Below are 13008 nucleotides of genomic sequence, written 5' to 3' on the forward strand. Positions count from 1 at the left end.
AGTGTTTATATTTACAACATATATTTCATGGTCAGTGAAACTTTGGAAATATTTTCCTTGTACTTTTATAAATTAAGTAAAAGCTAAAGAGAATGAACGAATCACAAATTCTTGATTTTGTTGCGTTTTAGAAAACATCCAGAACATTTTCAGGAACTGTATATTCACGAAAACTGTTCTCTCTCCCCATGACAGGAATAACCAGATCACTTTCTATCAGGAGGAAAAACAGGAGATCTTGTGCTTCTATACTGCTCTCTGTACAGAGAGGGAAACATTTTAAAACCTTTTATTAGTTTATTGAAGTACACAAAAAGTGTGCTGAACTTCAGTGATTTCTATCAGTTTAAGTTACACAAACACTTTATTCACAGTACTTCAGGAATTAAGTTGATTCTAAGTGCTGTTTTACATCAGATTCTTCAGTTTATGTCCCTGAATACCTACAATCTTAATAAAACTGAAATATTGTTCAATATGTATCTTTGTTCTACTTCTTTAATTGTGCTGTTTTCATGATTTCGTTATAAAAGGACATATTGCTGCTTTACTCCAGGTGCTTCTGGTTTTTATCATTTATGCTAATAATGTTATTTGCCTGCTAGGTAGCTAGCTAGTACAATCTCAGTCATGTGAAAACAAAATGAACTCTTGTTAAAACGACAAAAGTAATTCAGTCATGAGCAGTGAGTGATTAATTAGTGTTTTCTTGGATTCTCGTTAAGGTCACTTCCACTTTAAGATGATTCATGGGTTTCAGGTGAAGCTGAATATTATTGATTAGTTCATAATCACACTCTATAACATAGTACACTGAGCATTTTAGAGTAATTAATACATGTTAAGAAATCAAGTTTAGAAGAGAAACAGTTTTGTTGTGGAGATCACAAATAATGTGAGTAAATCTGTTTTCCCTTTTTTATTTTGTGTCCTTTTCTAAAGACCAGATTACAGATGTATAGCCTATAAGGCACAGTTCAGCTCAATATAACGTGTCTTACTGATAACTGCTGTTACTGTAGTGGTCTGTTTTACCTGTCAGACCCAGAAACCTCACAACACAAGAATCTTAAAAATGATTGATCGTTCTAGAAGTATGTGTACTGTTACTGTACATTCTGGTGATTCACATTTCATCCGTGCATTGCTACATGTGTACAGTAATCAGGAGAGAATTATGCACGTACACGCAGATCTTTTCTCTATCCAGGTAAACCAGAGCAATAGCATCTGGTCTCTGTGTTTATAATACAACTGTAGGATGTTTTATTCATTTAAGAACATTGTGCAAAGAAAGTGAGAGTTGCAACATGTTAATATGTCCCTAGTCATGGGATGTGAGGACAAATTAAAAATATATATTTGTAGGACAATACGCGCACATAACACTTAAACAGCACTGAAAAAATATATGTGCAATTTTACAGTAGTTTTACTGTTTTACAGATCTATTGGACATATTTTCTCTATATCTTTGAAATACAGAAAAGATTAATAAAGCCACATAAACAGACAATTATCAATGTCAAAAATATCATATCAAAAACAGTAACTGTGACTAACAAGAAGATTCAGCTTCAGGAACATTTTAAATAAACAAACAAACTGTTAAACCCTTTAGACTCATTCACTATTCCCTACATCAGTTTATGATATTACTGTGAGAGCAGATGAGAAAAGCAGCGCGTTTGAGTGTGATTAATGTGATTAATTATCTACTTCAGAACATGTTATTGCTTGTTAGCTCAGTGATGTGACATGAATGTATATGAAACTGAGTGAATTAAACCTGTCAGGGAACCATACAAAGTCACTTTGAGATGTTGAAGTCAGGTGAACGAATAATGTGACTGTGTTCCTGTAATAATTGCGTTTCGCAGTGCAAAATGTTGTGGGTTCGACACCCAGGGAACACACATACTGGTGTAATAACTGTATATTCTGAATGCACTGTAAGTCGCTTTGGATGAAAGTGTCTGCTAAATGTAATATGCAATTTAAGTGATTCAGTACACCAACGGAAATCATGTGAATTCAGCACACTTTATTTGTGCACTTTAATAAATGAATAAAAGGTGATGGATGAGGGATGGGTGTTTTACGAAGAGCAGTAAAATGTTCCTACTATCAGGAATGATGATAAGGGGAAACAAACTGTGCTCATCACATGCCACAGATCCTCACTGATGTCCCCCCGAGGGTTTAAATCCCCAGATATGATGTGACTTACAGGAAACGGCTGTTTCAGCAGAGTCGTCTGGTCTTACCTGTCCTGTAACTGTGGAGAAATCACAGATCTTCCACATCTTGTAAAAATGCCACTTTCATACTTTTAATTTTTTTCAAAGACTCAGAGAACTGATGATCATCTGCTCTATTATTATAGGTATGAAGAGCTTTATATAATGGAAATCTGACTCTATAACAGTTGTTTTGTTGATTAAATGCACACGTGTGTTAGCGTAGATTTGGTAGGAAGTTCAATCACAGCAGTAAAAGAATGTGTGCAGGATACAAGTCTGAATTAAATTATGAAGAATGATGGATGGGATGGGATTTTTTGTTTTTTTGTTTTTAGCCTATTTGCTTTCTGCATGCTATTTTTCAAAGGTTTTCAAAAAGTGGTGAATATGAAATCAACTTTAGCAAAGAGTGCTGGGAACATGTCCCATGCACATCCACTAAAGACACCTATGAAAAGCTGAAAAACCACCATGAGTCAGACATGAAAGTTGTGGTGGTGTGGAGACAGAGAACTCTTGATAAATGCGGAGGTACTTGCTTTCCATCTGATGATAAACCTGACAGTTTTGAGGAAACAACTGTGATAACATTAGACTGCAACAGGAAAAAGAGAAGCTGACCATAAACTACATTAACATGCTTACACTGTACAGCAGAATACTGCCAGCAGAGCTTTGTTTCTTCTCCTATTGTAACATGTTTAACAGTACGTTACTGTAGTAAAACTGTGAACACATTTCATTTAAGTCCACTAATATTGCATTAAGGGTTAGTTCACCCAAAAATGGAAATTCGTCTTTCTTCTACTCATCCTCGAGGCATCCTGGGAGTATGTGACTTTCTTCTTTCAGACAAATCCAATTGAAGTTATATTAAAAATTGTCCTAGTTCCAGTTATTTCAATGGAGGTGAGTGGGTGTTTGTTGTCAATAGTTCAGAAGATGTGTAATAAAGTGCGCACGTCTGTAATTAAACATCCCTCACATGGCTCCGGGGGGTGAATAAAGACCCCCTGTAGCAAATCCATGCGTTCTTGTAAGTTAAATATCCAGATTTCAAACGTGATAAACATTTTTTTCTCACTTCTGCTGACTGTTTTCTAGTTACAGAATCCCAAATGACTATAATGCAACATCAGTTTTCTATCCAGACCAGAACAAAGAAATCTTCCAAACATAAAAGTCCTTTTGGTTGGTCAGGATCTGTGACCCAAGAGCAGGGGCAGCTTAAGATAGCCAGAGGACCCTAAAATATTAATACTGAATATGCAAATTCAATCTTTGCCAGAATGGAGCAGCAGAATTATTGCCTTTTAACATTTATAATACAGAGGTAATATGAAAAGAAAATGCCATCAAAACCTTCCCTGTGAAAATGTTAGTTTATAGGTATGACTACACAAAACATTCATTATTCATCATTAAGTCAAGTCAAGTCACCTTTATTTATATATCGCTTTGTACAAAATACATTGCATAAAAGCAACTGAACAACATTCATTAGGAAAACAGTGTCTCAATAATGCAGAATGATAGTTAAAGGCAGTTCATCATTGAATTCAGTGATGTCATCTCTGTTCAGTTTAAATAGTGTCTGTGCATTTATTTGCAATCCAGTCAATGATATCGCTGTAGATGAAGATTGAAACTATCACTTGGCATTTTGGCAATATAGGCTCTTTGGTGGTTGCTAACAGCATTTTTATTTTGAAACATGTTAATTAATGAAATCATAGCATAAAGCTTTAGCGTCATTGCTTCTTTACTGACGCATTGTGCATCCGCTCACAGTAGATTGGTGGAACATACATACTATACAGATTGTGCGGGGGGAAACATAGACTCAACCATTCACTACATATACTACAAGCAGGAGAATGAGTGTTTGTTTGTTTATAGAATGCTGTTGTCCCTGCTGCAAACATTCAAATAATTATTCAAAATATAATTTCCCAGCAGCCAGTAGGTCCCTCCCAAGTGTAGGCCCCTGGGCCTCAGCCGGTAAAGGGAGTCACACCTGGCCAGAGAAGGGAAAACATCAGGGGTGCGTCTCAATCAGCTCCCTAGATCAGTAGTCAGGGCACTGATGAGGGAGTCTGCCATCTTAAAGGCTGTCTCAATCGTGAAAACCTTCCAGTGCACTGGAACGTACACACCCTGCAAATGGCCAAAAAGGAGAAGAAAGACCTACACGTGGTGTTATTAGATCTTCCCAGTGAAATGTTTCATATAAAGTCAATCGAGAGAGTTGGATTGTTTTCCCCCCGGTTGGGTGTGGTTTTGCTCTGTCTCTATTGAACAACCCGTTTCATTGAGGAGCGACGGGGGAAAAGATAGTGTGGCGAGGTGAAGGACACTACTCGAAGATGCAGGTGAGTTCCCCGAAGGGTGGGTTTTATTTAGGAAAGGGTGGTGAAAAGGCATTGGTGTGAGGTGGTTTGGTGCTCAGCTTCCTCTCCAATTGGTGCACAGGTGCGGTGTGGGTCCGTGCTCTCCCGTGTGAGGTGGGGCTGGCGGTCATACACTGCTCTCTGTAGAAACAGACAGAGTAAGGGGTTAGCCCAGTCTTGTGGAGTCATCTCTCACCTCTGTGTTCGTTTGCTGGGTTAAGATAACCAGAGCTTGATGAGGCGCAGGTGTGGCCACTCAGCCCGTGATGAGCAGGTGCAGGTGTGCCTGCTCAGTTTCCAGGGCGACACTGAGAGCTCGGGACACGTGTCACAATAGAGAATGGGCAACTACGTCATCGCGCAGTAGCGGCGGCCATCTTTTAGGACACGGCTGTGATAAGAGGCAGTTGGTGGCGGTAATTCTTAGTTTTCCAAACGAGGTTTGCAGGTCCTGTTATTTATTTTACCTGTTATATTTGCACTACATTGTTAGTCCTGTTATAACTATTTACTTAACATATTTACTTCAGCATTGCACTAAGTTCATGTTATGTGACACAAATAAAAAGATTTAGAATTGACATAGTTTTCCATCATTTATTCCATCATTTATAATAATAATAGTAATAATACATTTTATTTGTGAGTGCCTTTCATAGCACTCAAGGACACCTTACAGATTAAAACAGAATACATTTCAAGGAGGCAATACAATAAAAAAAACAAGACAATGTAAAGAATAAGAAAAAATAAAATAGAGAAAAAAGAAGCCGTTAAACATGAAGCTGTTTGAAGCTGAAGTTATGTGGGGTAGGCTAAATAACTCTATTAGCTTTAATAACACATGGTTAACTTTAACACATGGTATGCAACATATGCAGTTCATAAGGTTTATGGCATGTTTTATGGTTTCATGACAACACTAGGGCACATATTAGTCAAGGCACAGCACACAGACACAATCTTGTCAAGGAAAATAATGTCCTCGTCTTCACATGGGAGCACCATGCTCACAGGTATTGTCTCATTTAGTATGGTGTACTTGTTGCGTACACATCCAATCACCCTCTGCACATGGACCCTGAGGTGAGCTATCTGCCTTGTCTCCTCAACATCTTTTGCATCCAACTGGCAGCGTCCTCTTGTGAATGCAGGGACTTTCGCTTCTGCACACATAAATCTGACGCTGTCCCTGATGTCAAATCCCTGATCTGCCTACACCAAGTCTCCGGGTAATAATTTATTTAGAAGACCACTGTTCTCAGTCACATGCTTGTCACTGACACAACCTCCCCATCCTTTGGAAATGAAAGAGAGAGCTCCCTGTGGTGTAATGCCAATAAGATACTTGAGGGTGTGCCTGTGTTTGTAATGGGAAAATGTCTGTGCTCTAGCTTTCAGATTTGATGCTCTCTCAATGTTAATTTCAAAGCAGTCCACAATAGCTGAAACACGACTGCCAAAAGCCTCAACAAACTGATGTGGCATACTACCTTGCAAGCAATGTCGCTCAGGCCAGTGCACCAAAGGGCTAAGGTGTGTAAACATTGTAGCTATGGTGTCTCAGCTCAACTGCATTGTTTGGTCTCTTGTTTCAATTCAAGTTTATTTGTATAGCGCTTTTTATGATACAAATCATTGCAAAGCAACTTTACAGAAAATTAAGTTTCTACAATATTTAGTAGTAGCTTATTAGTGGTGAAAGCCAGATGATGAACATTATTAACAGCAATTATTATATGATGCAGTCACACTTGTAGCAATATTTGATAGCTCTGTTTGTTGATTCAGGGTTAGCATCATCTGAGGTCCTCTGAGGGTCAGCATCATCTCTTCTCAGGTGTTCTGGATCCAGACTGGAGCTTGTGTAAATCCTAGTTAAAACAATGTTTGTTGGCAATGTTTCTAAGATGGAAGAATGCAGTTTTTGTAACATGGGAAATATGATTTTCAAAAGACAAGTTGCTGTCTAATATAACACCCAGATTTCTGACTGTAGAGGAAGTAACAGTACATCCGTCTAGTTGCAGATTGTAATCTACTAGATTCTGTGTAGTGTTTTTTGGTCCAATAATTAATATCTTATTATGTCTTATCTGAATTTAAGAGGAGAAAATTATTGGTCATCCAATCTTTTACATTTTTAACACACTCAGTTAGCTTAGATAATTTAGAAGTTTTATCTGGTCTCGTTGAGATATATAGCTGAGTATCATCAGCATAAGAGTGGAAACTAATCCGTAATGATTGTTTCTCTTTTTCCTCTTGACAATGGGCTAGTTGCATATCTCCGCCATCTTGGATTACCGGTCTTGCGAGTGTGCGCATATATACTTTCGGTTGTGCTAAAAGCCAGTGCATAGAACTGGAGAAATCCAAATATTACCTTCTATATGTTTACAGGACTTATAATATAACATCACATGCAAATAATATCTACACTGCTATTATTAATATACTATACATTTTAACTGAGCCAATGCATTTGAATCGTATCTTCGTCTTTTTCCCTTACCAATTATTTAAATGTACATATTACTTATTTCTCGAAAATGTTTGTATTGCACTGAATTATTATTTTTTTTAATTAATGAAATATTTATCTTGTGAGACGTGGGCTGCGATTTATCTTCATAAATGTCCACTTCTCAGTTGTGCACATACATCAGTTTGTTTCATCAAGTATTGCGCATTTGAGCGGTTTGTGTTTGAAAAAAAAAATCCCTGTGGGCTGATTAAAAATGAAATAAAGCAGTCTCTGCATTGTCTCTTGATGAATTTCCACACAGAGGTTCGCAACAAAGTAGGGAGGATGTTTTATCATGTATTTGATATACCACTATTCGCTGTTTAATTTGAAAACATGTATTATATCCATCTAGCCAAGTTTCATATGTAAGTTTCCCTTACAGTAAATGTGAGCGTCGTAGGACTGGAAGTATGCACACACTCGTGTTGCCAAAGCTCACCGGCACCATGTTGTGCACTGAGCCCATACCCAATAGATTCTCTCTGGGGTTCAGGTCTGGTGAGTTTGCTGGCCAGTCAAGTCAAGTCAAGTCACCTTTATTTGTATAGAGATTTCAACAAAATACATTGCGCCGAAGCAACTGAACAACATTCATTAGGAAAACAATGCATCAATAATGCAAAATGATAGTCAAGCACACCAACACCATGGTCATTTAACCAACTTTTGGTGCTTTTGGCAGTGTGGGCAGATGCCAAATCCTGCTGGAAAATGAAATCGTCATCTTCAAAAAGCTGGTCAACAGAAGGAAGCATGAAGTGCTCCAAGATTTCTTGGTAAACAGGTGCAGTGACTTTGGTTTTCAAAAAACACAATGGACCAACACCAGCAGATGACATTGCTCCCCAAATCATCACAGACTGTGGAAACTTAACACTGGACTTCAAGCAACTTGGGCTATGAGCTTCTCCACCCTTCCTCCAGACTCTAGGACCTTGGTTTCCAAATGAAATACAAAACTTGCTCTCATCTGAAAAGGGCTGTGGACCACTGGGTAACAGTCCAGTTCTTCTCCTGAGCCCAGGTAAGACACCTCTGATGTTGTGTGTGGTTCAGCAAACTCCTTGACACGTCTGTGTGTGGTGCTCTTGATGCTTTGACCCCAGCCTCAGTCCATTCCTTGTGAAGTTCACTCATATTCTTGAATTGATTTTGCTTGACAACCCTCATAAGGCTGCTATTCTCTCAGTTGGTTGTGCATCTTTTTCTTCCACACTTTTTCTTTTCACTCAACTTTCTGTTAACATGCTTGGATACAGCACTCTGTGAACAGCAGCTTCTTTGGCAATGAATGTTATGGCCTACCCTCCTTGTGAAGGGTGTCAATGATTGTCTTCTGGACAACTGTCAGATCAGCAGTCTTCCCAATGATTGTGTAGCCTAGTGAACCAAACTGAGAGATCAGTTTGAAGGCTCAGTAAACCTTTGCAGGTGTTTTGAGTTGATTAGCTGATTGGGATATCAATATATTCTAATTTGTTGAGATTATTGGGAATTGGTGGGATTTTGTGAAATGTTATCCAAAATCATCGCAATTAAAAGAACCAAAGACTTAAACTACTTCAGTCTGTGTGCATTACACTTTTTTGAAAACACAAGTTTCACAATTTGAGTTAAATTACTGAAATAAACTTTTCCACGACATTCTAATTTGAGATGCACCTGTACTACTTTTTCTTTGAGTGCTGCCCTTAAGGGCCATATCATGGTCTTTAGTATAATTATCAATAACAAGTACAAAATAACAGTTTCCTTCTTGAGTTTTTGGTCATAACAGCCCTGAAAATTCTATGCTAACCTGTTGTCCTTGCTAGTCTTTCAGCAGTTTGCTTTCCTTACAACCTTTAGCTGTCATTAACTTCCTGCATATCTAGCATTCCTTTCTCACCTCCCTATAGTTATTTCTCCAGTTAGGGATGTTTAGATTTCTTAATCTAAGTTCCACTTGAATCATTTTTACACTGGGAAGGTTCAGCTCATTATGCAGTTTTTTAAATAACTCTTTTGTTATTTCTTGGATTTTTATTTCAGATTCATATCTGTTTATCTATGTGTCGATTCCCCTCAGCAGAGTAATTTTTCTGCTGCGTATGACTAACTTGATGATAAATTTGAGCTATTACTTTTTCTTGTAATCGAGCTATCTTTTTCCACTGTTCTCTGTGTGCTATTGGTTTACCTCTAGCTGAATGGAAGTCATTAGTTTTCCATCTATCCAGTTCTAAATTAATTCCATCAGTCACAAATTCAGTATCACTGTTTAGGACGGTTTCTTTAAGCCCTATTTCTACAGCTTACTGACATGCCCTCTCAATTGCAGTAATTTTCTCTTTCCTTTTTTGTTTAATTCTTCTCCAATCTAATTGATTGTCCCCCAGAATTTAACTCCATTGATCCCATCTAATACTACTGATATGAGCCTGGTTCATCACTAGGTTTATATTTAACCAACCAGTTCTCCAGCCGTAGAAAAAATAACTATTGGTTGCTCTTTAGCTACAGCCTTTAACTGTAATAATATTTTACTCACAGCAGCTAGTATTTATTCCAGCACTGTTTTCCTCAAAACATTTCCTGCTTCCTGCTGATGTCAGAAAGGCAATGGGTCATTCCCCTTCTGCATTCCACAGTGTTAGAGTAATTCCTCTTCTTCTTTAGAGACTTGGATTTGTAGAAGAAGTGTCTCACCTCGTCTTTCTAATATACCACTATATAGAGCCATTCTGATTAATTTAAATCTAGCCTGCTCCATTTGCTCGGTCCATTGTCATTGGGATCAACTCCCTAATATAGTTTAGGGACCCTAGCAGTGACCGCAGCTGTTTCCTGTTTCTAGGAGGCACAGACCATTCCATTTCCTCTAACTTAGTTCTTGTATTTGTTGACAGAGCTTTTGTATATTTGCCAAATTTAAATCTTAGAGAATCTACTTCATGTTTTCCAATTTGCATTCTCTTTAAAGTAGGTTTTAGGACAGCCTTTTTTAACCTGTCCAGTGTCTGTTCTAGCAGTTAAAGTGCTCTCGCTTGTCCTTTGTGAATAGCAAAATATCATCAATATATATTGTAACCAGTATTCCTGAAATTTCCAAAATTGCGCTGTGAAATTAATTGGGTGCATTCTGATAACCTTGCGTTTTCCATACGTTATGGTCACTTCCCAAAGTAAAAGCAGTTTTTAACTAACTTTCTTTTGCCAAAGAAATACTCCAAAAAACATTTGCTAAGTCAATTTTTGACAGCCAGTTTTTCTCTCTGCCTATATTTCCACACTTCACGACAGTTAATCAGGTATCTAGTATCTGGGATTGTTACTTTATTTAATGCCTTATAATTAGTAACTATTTTCCAACTTCCATCAGGTTTCAAGAACGCCTGCAGGGGCGCATTAGTACATTCCAGTTCCTTGTTTGGCAGTTTCCTGATAATACCCTGTTCTGGCAGTTCTTTAATAGTTTCACCTATTTCCTTCCCAGCTGCACTATTAATTGTGTATTGTGTCTGTGGTGGAGGAATTACTCCCTGAATCACATGATCATATTTCATCTGAACTCTCCAGCTCCCCTTTATCACCTAATTCTGACTCTCTTACTGTTCGTGCAATCTCTCTTATCTGATCCACTGTTCCTAATTTTTTCGTCTCTCTGTTTTTTTTTTAAGCTCAATTTATCATATTGGGACTTATGTAACTGCTTTTCTCTCTACTGTTCTCATTTTGGTTTTCCCTAGGTTTTGATTGATCCCTATATTTTTATCTTTAGGGCTAAATCTTTCTCCCCTTTTCTAAAAATTGTATCTGCTTTTGGCTCAGGGCGAGATAAGGATCTACTCTCCATCTCAGAGTGGTTATAGGCCTTGTTTCCACGGCTTGACCGTCTCATTTGTTCTTTAGACCTCTGTATTTTATAATCCTGATTTTTCTCTGTCTGTCTGAATTATTTCAGTTTTTCTGTGATACTGAATTAGAAATTTTTCACATTTTTCAGGAGATGTATCTGGGCCATAAACAAGGAATTATTTTGCTCCAATTAGAGTGTATCTTTTTACACCTTGAAAATGTGTCTCAAAATCCCTTCTACACCTTCTTCTGTGATCTCTTGACAGGCTGTCAATGCTCCTACCATACATCACTTTTCTTCAAAGTGTTCCTGTTCAGTTTCTTCTTTATTAGTAGGAATTGACCCTACTATGCAGCCCAAATTCAGCCAGAATATGCAAATCTACTGACTCACCTCATCTTCAACTGTTCACCATATCTGACTTATTCCCTCACTTTTCCTCCCACTATGGTATTTTTCAATTTGGCCTTTGTTTTAAATCAGATTAATCTCCTGATCTTTTCTCATTAATTCTTCCAGAGTTACTCTGGATTCCATCAAATTAATGTCAGTTCGTCTCGGAGTATGCAACTGGTTTATGGGAGTTATTGGCCTTCGTTGCCCAGGTGTCCCTAAATATATTCTTATAAATGCTGAATCAGTGCATTAATCTCAACTGGTCACTCTAGTTCTTCCTCCGACTGATACTCTGACTGGAGTTATATCTCTGAAACAGTCTCCTTGTTTCTCTGATGGGTTAGGTGTCACATTTCTTTCTGTTCTTTCAACTACAATTACGTCCTCAGCTGAATCTTCCTGATTTTCCTCTGATTCACCGTCTGAACTGTCACTTTCAGGACCTACATCAGAATAATACTCCTTGAACTGATCATTCCCTACTTTACTCCTAATCCTTCTTTCCAATGCAGCCCTGTTTGTCAAATCTTTCTGAGCCAAAATAGCTTAATTGGTGTGCTGCGTTAATGAGGTGTCTGGAAGGATCTGCTTGGCATTTCTTCCATTCAGCAAACCCCACACCTGCCCACATGTTATACCTGGAACACATTCTTCATTCACTTATTTAATCTGTCTAAAGTAGTTTCTCTTTTTATACCTCGAGCATGTGTGGGTCTATTGAATCTTTCCTCTGAAAACTTGACCATGGTGTCTCAGTGTATCCCTGACCTGATCTCTCCTCTCCTGCAGCTTGATCCTCATTCACTCTCTGAGTTACTCTTTCTATAACTATAGGGTCTGGGTGACAGATCTTCCATAATTTGGGCAAGTTAGTTCTATCTCTTTTTCTTATTAATGCACTCACAATGGCTGCCCCCATTGTGATTAGAGCTGAAGATCTCTGCCTGAACCCGACGGGACCCGATCGGACCTGAAGGATTAGGTCGGGTTCAGGCTTAGTTTATATGATATTACACGGGCTCGGGCCGGACTCGGGCTTGTGCTCCAGTTTGTGAGGTAAATGAGCAGTCGTGTGATGTGTTTCGATTAGCGTGAGAAAGATGTGAAAATGAATGCTGAGCAGGTGTAACGGAGGGATGCCTCTGGCGAACATGTTTTGGTTGCACCAGCAACTAAAGCAAAGTCTGAGGTGTGGAAAAGTTTTGATCGTGTTTATATTGAGAATAATGAGTGAATAATGATAATGACGCACCATCAGTGAGCGCAGGAACGCGCTTGAAGACATCTACAGAGGATGCAATAATTTTTCTCCACAGTTAATACTTAAGCTATGTCCCCATTTTGACCTTTCTTACTACAAAGTGTGTGTGTAACAGGTTTTCAATTTGGACCCCCAGTTTTCTGTAAAACATCGCCTGTCCTTATCAGAATCTTTCCGCGCTCTATTATTTGTCTGATTAAGCCTGACGTCACTGGCCTGCCCTTCTTCTGACGGCACCTGCTACACCATCTCCATGCTGGAGATCTTTATTGGCCGCGTTAATCAAAACAAAAGCTTCCTCCTCTAATTCCAAATATCCTTTCTTAAGAATAATTAAATTCCTTTCCCAA

This window comes from Carassius gibelio, chromosome A13 (genome assembly GCF_023724105.1).
Source record: "Carassius gibelio isolate Cgi1373 ecotype wild population from Czech Republic chromosome A13, carGib1.2-hapl.c, whole genome shotgun sequence".
Lineage (NCBI taxonomy): Eukaryota > Metazoa > Chordata > Actinopteri > Cypriniformes > Cyprinidae > Carassius > Carassius gibelio.